The 7,236-nt window shown below is 35.0% G+C and overlaps 1 long non-coding RNA gene across 1 annotated transcript; it reads left to right on the top strand.

Annotated features, from left to right (window-relative positions):
• Positions 1 to 2,541: 2,541 nt before the first annotated feature.
• On the top strand, positions 2,542 to 6,522 carry LOC140013830 (uncharacterized). The gene is made up of 3 exons (XR_011820646.1): positions 2,542 to 2,764; positions 4,936 to 5,015; positions 6,339 to 6,522. It is a non-coding gene; the product is annotated as an uncharacterized lncRNA (long non-coding RNA).
• The last annotated feature ends 714 nt before the right edge of the window (positions 6,523 to 7,236 follow it).

The following is a 7,236-nucleotide window of genomic DNA, read 5'->3' as shown; positions in this document are numbered from 1 at the left end:
TTTCAACTAATCAAAAGTCATATCAAGAGGTGCCAAGGTACCTCTATATATAAGTACTACAAAATTAAAGGTACATCAATCCTATTAAACACTCATTACTATAAAAACATGAATAGTCTATAAAACGGTTCATTCAATACATGAATGGGTCTATGGATTGAAACCATTCATCCAATGTAATTCCTTTACATAATGTAGTAATGAATTATGAATTAAACCTCTTGAGAATACAAATGGACATCCACACATTTTGTTATTTCATAACACTCTCCCTTAGATATCTATTACATAAAGAATATGCATCGTTAAAATCTTACTAGGAAAGAATCCAACGGGACAAAAACCCTAGTGAAGGAAAAAGAGTGCACTATTTCTGTGAATTAATTTCTCCCCCTAATGCAAACATCATTTGAGATTTTTTAATCATCGCATTCCAAGATTCTTCATCAATTTCTCAAATGTTGTAGTCAGCAATGCCTTGGTAAACAAATCTATCAAATTATTATCTGATCGGATTTGTTGCACATCAATTTCACCATTCTTTTGTAAATCATGAGTAAAAAAGAATTTTGGTGAAATATATTTCGTTCTATTTCTTTTAATATATCTTCCTTTCAATTGAGTTATACAAGCTGCATTATTTTCATATAATATAGTTGGAGGATTTTTTTTTCGGAAGATAACCCACAACTCTTCTAGATGTAGTGGATCATTGATCTTAACCAAATATATTTTTTATTAGTCTCATGAATTGCTATTATTTTAGTATGATTCGACGAAGTGGCGGCTAATGATTGTTTTGTAGATCGCCAAGAAATGGTTGTACCTCCATATGTAAATAGATAACCAGTTTAAGATCTTACTTTATGCGGGTCATATAAATATCTAGCATCAGCGTACCAAGCAATTCAAGTTTGAATTTATTTGAATAAAATAAACCAAGATCAATTGCTCCTTGAAGATAGCGAAAAAATATATTTAATACCATTCCAATGTTGTCTTGTGGGTGAGGAACTAAATCTTGCTAATAAATTCACTGCGAATGATATATCAGGTCTTGTACAATTAGCAAGATATATTAGTGCACCAATTGCACTGAAATGTGGTACTTCAGGACCAAGTGTCTCTTCATCTTCCTCTTGTAGTCTAAAAGGATTATTATTAGGATCTAGTGATCTGACGACCATTGGGATACTTAATGTATGTGCCTGATCCATATAAAATTGCTTTAATACCTTCTGGATATAAGCAGTTTGGTGGACAAAAATTCCACCTTTCGAATGCTCAATTTGTAAACTAAGGTAGAATTTTGTCTTTCCAAAATTTTATATCTCAAATTCCTTCTTCAAATATTTAACACTATTTTGAATATCTTCGGGAGTTCCAATCAGATTTAGATCATCAACATATACAGCAATTATCACAAAATTTGACCCATTTTCTTGATAAAAATACATTGACATATTGGATCATTGGTATAGCCTTCTTTAGTTAAACATTCATTAAGGCAGTTATACCACATACGTCCAGATTGTTTGAACCCATACAAAGACCTTTGTAATTTAATAGAATAAATATTTTTAAGATTTGATTTGCATGCTTCAGGTATGTTGAATCTTTCGAAAATTTTCATATAAGTATCATTTTCAAGATTTGCATATAAATATACAGTAACGATGTCCATTAGACACATATCTAGGTTTTCATGCACTGCAACATTCATAAGATATCTAAATATGATAGCATCCACTATAGGTGAATATATTTCATTATAATTAAATTCAAACCTTTGTGAAAATTTTTGGATTATATGTCTTGCTTTATACTTCACAATTTCATTTTTCACATTTCTTTTTCTCACAAATACCCATTTATATCTTACTGGCTTTGCACGTTATGGTGTTTGTGTGAGGACTCGCAAAATTTACTTATTTAATCTCCTATTTCTAGCTTATTTAATTATTTATTTGGTCTTTTACTCCGAATATTATTTTCTAAACCCTTGAGACCTAATTACATGGAAATATAGTTTCATTATATTTTTAAAATGACTTGTTTCAAAAATTAATTTTCAGAAGCTCGTTTAGTGAAAATAGTGAACACGTCTTTGGAAATCTTGATCGATTGAGAGTACAATAGGTTTGAAATATTGGAGACATGTACAATGGACCTAAATTAGGCATTTTAATGTTTAAATACTCAAGTGATAGTTATTAGTACTATCGTTATAAGAATTTTTCAGAAATTTCGTCTTATCGCGCATAAATTGGAAGTGCGCGTTTTTACGCGCGCGATTTAATTTAGAAACTTTAGACCCTTATTTTGGGACAATTTAAGAGTCAATAATATTTATATGAATATAAGTGCATTAGAGGTTTAGTGCACTAGTGAAACAAATTCGAGAGGAATCGAACACGAAACGCGCGGGAAAAAGAGTTGACCTTTGAATCAATGAGAGCCACACATTTTCGTTTCACATGGGTGCATCACACCAGATCAAAACCCTCCACTTTATCACCTCAAACAGTCGTGCAACTCTTCTTTTCCTTCTTCATTCCAGCCGTGCAACTCCAAGGAAAAACAAGACCAAGTTCTTCATTTTTCCTTCATCAAATCTTCATCAAACCTCTTCCAATTCACTTCAAATTTCACCCACACTTAGTATAACACTTGAGGAGTATTTTGAGCTGCAAAAGGGAGCTGAAAAGTCACGGTTTTCTGGAGCAAAGAGTGACCAAAATTTCTGATCTAGTCATCCAAGAAGGTAGCAAATCATCCAACCCATAGATCATAGTTTTTGTAAGATATATTGCACATATAAGGTTATATAATCATGTGGGTAGTCTTGTTTATGGTATAAAATGTGAAAGTGGGCTCTATGAACTTCCACTCTTGGGTTGTTGCTGATTTGATGATTGATGGTGGATATATTGTTGGTTTAGTGGTTAAAATGATGGATTAATGGTGTGTAATTGATAGAAACTTCATTGGGTGCAAGAAGCAAAAGTTTTCGATTTTGCCCCTGCCTTGTCCGACCATTTTGTGCATAATTTTGAGGTTCTAATGACTTGATTATGTTGTTTACATGTTAGTGTGAGTGTGTACAAAATTTCATTGAAAAATAACATGATTTGGTTGGTCAAATGAGTTGATTTCCAAAGTTAGCAAAACTAGAAAATGAATCCCGTATTGCCCAGGCAGTCATTTTGTATCGGCCATAACTCTTTCCTCCGATGTCGAAATTAAGTGCCGTTTGCGTCACTGGAAACTAGACATTCCCAGATTTCCATTGGTACCAAATTCACTTTCTGGTTCCACTTGAGTGAGCCACACCATTCGTTTGAAAATCACTGCCCTGTTTCGTTGCTCTCCAGGAGACAGGACATGACTTGTATCTTGATGCTCAAAAACGAGCTATTTGTGGATAGAATTTCAAAATGGTTTCTTCTGATAAAATTCAGCTTTATGAGAGAGCTTTCCAACGCCATCAATCACACTCAATTTCAAGTTGAATTGAGTGAGTTGTGGCCATATTTCGAAACTGATGCAGTGAGTAAAAATCCTCTTTTAACTAGTTAAATGGCCTAGCTTGATTTGGGACTTGTTGTTTTGGAAACTTTGATGTCCAACATCTGCCAAACTTTATATCAGATGTTCCTTGGACTTTGTATCGCAAATAAACCAGATTTGGGTTGGTTGCTTTGGATAAAATGTTTAAAAGGAAAGAAGAGCTAGAAGACAGTTTTACCTTGGGGGAAATTTCTTGAACTTTGATGGTTTAGTTAACTACCTTCTCGTGTGAATTTTCAAATGAAATTTGATAGAGGAGTGGTCCTCATATGGAGGTTTAATTGTGAAAAATTTGGTGATATTCTAAGACCATTTTGATATGCAAATGATGCCCCGAAATTGCTCTTCGAATCTGGAAAACTTTTTCTTTTCTCTTAGCCGATTAGCCAATCTTGACTTGGGACTTGTCATTCGAAATTTTTGGTATAAATCACCTACCAAATACAGCTTGGATGTTTCTTAGACATTATCTACGCAAATGAACCATATTTGAGAGGTTTTTAGTGGCCAAATGTTTGAGAAAAGGAAAACAGTGGTACGAGGCAGATTGCCTTAGAAATTCTTGAAAACTTCAACAGTTTTGTTAATTGACTCTTCGTGCTAGATTTTGCTTGAAAATTTGCAGAGGAATAGCCCCTATATGGTAGTGTAATACTGCTAAATTTGGTGCAGTTCCAAGTCCGTTTCAATGTTCAACGAACGTCCCAAAGTCAGTGATTTAAATCTGAAAAATAGGCCAACGGTCTCAATTTTAGCCAACTTTGAGCTGCTATATCTTGGCGCTCAAAACTTTGATTCTTGTTCCGTTTGTTTTGTTTTAAACTTTGATTGTAGCTCTAATTGAGTTCTAAATTTCGGAGGCTAGTTCGTATTGTGTGAATTTTGCTGGATTTTCAAAGTTGGTCAAAAACCAACCCCGAAACTGTCATAATGGTCCCAAGCAGCAACTTTGAGTCAATTTTTGAATATCTTCCGTTTGGAATCATGGAAAAGTATCTTCTAGGAACTTTTAGTGCTTTTGAAGAAGTTTCCAACGGTATCAAGCTTTCTAATTATGGACCTACATAGTTCAAGATACGATTTTTCTAAATTGACACCCAAAGCTGAAATTTGTCAATTTCTTAGAAAATGAGATTTTGGAAACTTGCCTTCTTTTCTCGATACCGATTAAGCATCTTGAACTCGATTTCATGGAAACTGTTAGTCTCTCTCTTTAGACTTTAAAACTTTACTCTTGAACCTCGATTTACGAGTAATTGAGGTTCATTTTCATAAGATTTCCTTAGATTGCAGTAGCGTACAATCTTCCTCGATAATTAGAGATTCGTAGTGATATTGAGTGGTACTTGATTATTGTTTACTCAGGCACTCGAGGGAATCTCCAAGAGGAACTCGGAGCGGACACCTAAACGCTTGTTTGAAAACTACTCGCTTGTTTTGACTAGGTGAGTGTTCCATATAGGAATACGTAATTGAATAAGTCTAGGACACGCTTATTTCATGATTATTAAGTGTTAAGTACTATGTGTTAAGTATTTACCATACTCATGCCTATTTAAGGAATGTATACTTGCATTGTATATCTACATGAATTGGTTAAACGATTAACCATATCAAATGACCATATGAACTCGATACATGCTTAACTCGCTAGATTGTTTACTTAGCCTACTTGATTTTGAGAAATGGAGTCGAGTGTGTACTTTATCGCACTCGTTCTCTTTTGAGATGAATAACTCGTGCTTGGAAATACTCGAATAACATGACTTGGTATGCTAAGGTTGCATACGTCGTTGGAGTGAATCTCCTCGACTCTCACATGGTAAAAATGGGATAACGGCCAATGATGGCCTATTCATATGACAAATGCCTGTCAATTAACCGTCACTACTTAACCGTTAACCGTTAACCGTCAACCGTTAACCGTTAACCGTGAACCGTTTACCAACCACATGACTACTTGATTACTTGACTATTTGCTCACATGATTTCCAATCTACATGACTATTCGATATCCGTGAATTACATGCTCCCATGAAATCAACTTGTATTGCTTACGTGCTTACGTGCTAAGTATCTAATTGATTACTTGATTATCATGAATCACATGTTATATGAAACTGTCCATCATTATTAGGCGAGTGTGTACTTTATCTCACTCGACCTACTCAAATGATGAATTTTACCTTTTGTCGAATTACTTGGTTACCTGTGCATGTTGTAAGTTCTAAGCTGAACTTGGGCCCTGCCCTTGGTTACTGACCTACTCGAGCCAGGACTGGGCTCGGTCGGGTAGGTTGGAACCCTGAGCCACCGTTTCGGTATACTCGAGTATTACCACTGGAGGGATAAGGCGATGGCCAGACCGTACCGTGGGGATCCGGAAGTCATAAGGTGCAGATGATCGACAGAGTTCCACTGGAACACCGTATCCTACAGTATATGTTTACCTGGTATCATGATAATTGTTTCATGCTAAAATGCCAATATGAAATCCTGAGCTATGCCTGTAATAAGCTCCAATCACTCGTGAACTATATATGCCAATGGTTTGAACCATAATAACTGTCTCATGATAAATGTCTCATACCATGATAATGTCTCAAATTACCCGTACAATGATTATCACCTCATGATAACATGCCATTGTGTAACCTTGAACCATGCATATGATATGCCCAATCTACCTGATTTATTTGAACTGTTAGAGTGTCTTGGAACCTCACTGGGCTGTGTAGCTCATCCCACGTTGTGGTTTTCTTTTACAGGGTTCGAGACCAAGGGTGCTCGTGAGTAGTACTAGATTGCTTTCTTTTGAAGATTTTAAGTTATATTATAACGGATGGCTATTGTACCCTTTTCCGTTGGGTTGTATTTAAGCTTGAAAGCTGTATAATTGTAAGTGTGAGATATTTGAAGTACTTTAATTATGTATTGAAGTTACTTAAAGTATTTCGGGTTTTTGAATAATGGATTGTAGTGAGTCCTGGCGAGAGTTGGGCAGGCGTCCCGCGGATACCCTTTGGTTTGCTTTAGGGAGAAGTGGGGGCGTCACAGTTTGGACTACAGGTCCAAAAACTTTTCTTTTAACCGGTGAATCCAATTCAGATTAGATCGCATCTTTTCATTTTGGCCAATCATTTCTATACAGATATTCATCAACCGATTCAGATTCATGATCCTCATCAACTTTTGTAATATCAAGTGCTACATTTCATTAGGCTCCCATTAAATTTTCTATGATTTCATTCTCTTTCATAGTTGGCTCTTCAGGAGCGACCTCTTCAAGAGATTGAATTTTGTCATGACATTTATTTAATCTCTGAAGATATTTGAAATCAATTTATACTTTATTTAGATACAACAGCCTTAAATTTATTTGTATCACTTGTACATGTCCTTCAGGGATTTCAATTTTAACCAGAGTATTTCCTGCAGGAATAGTTGGTTTAATGACTCTTTTGAAATCGATAAATATATTTGACAATTGATTTGCAACTTTTTGCAAATGAATAATTTCTTGAACTTTCAGTTCACATTATTTTGTATGAGGATCGAGAAAATTCAATTTTTCAAATGATTTCCTTTAAGTTGATCTTTTCCTCCCCCTAATGTCGGGAATATTAGCTCATCAGAATAAATAAATCATTCAATAGATCACTCATC

Source organism: Coffea arabica, chromosome 8c (assembly GCF_036785885.1).
Source record: "Coffea arabica cultivar ET-39 chromosome 8c, Coffea Arabica ET-39 HiFi, whole genome shotgun sequence".
In the NCBI taxonomy this organism is placed as follows: Eukaryota; Viridiplantae; Streptophyta; class Magnoliopsida; order Gentianales; family Rubiaceae; genus Coffea; species Coffea arabica.
This window is presented reverse-complemented; position numbering and strand designations above follow the sequence as displayed.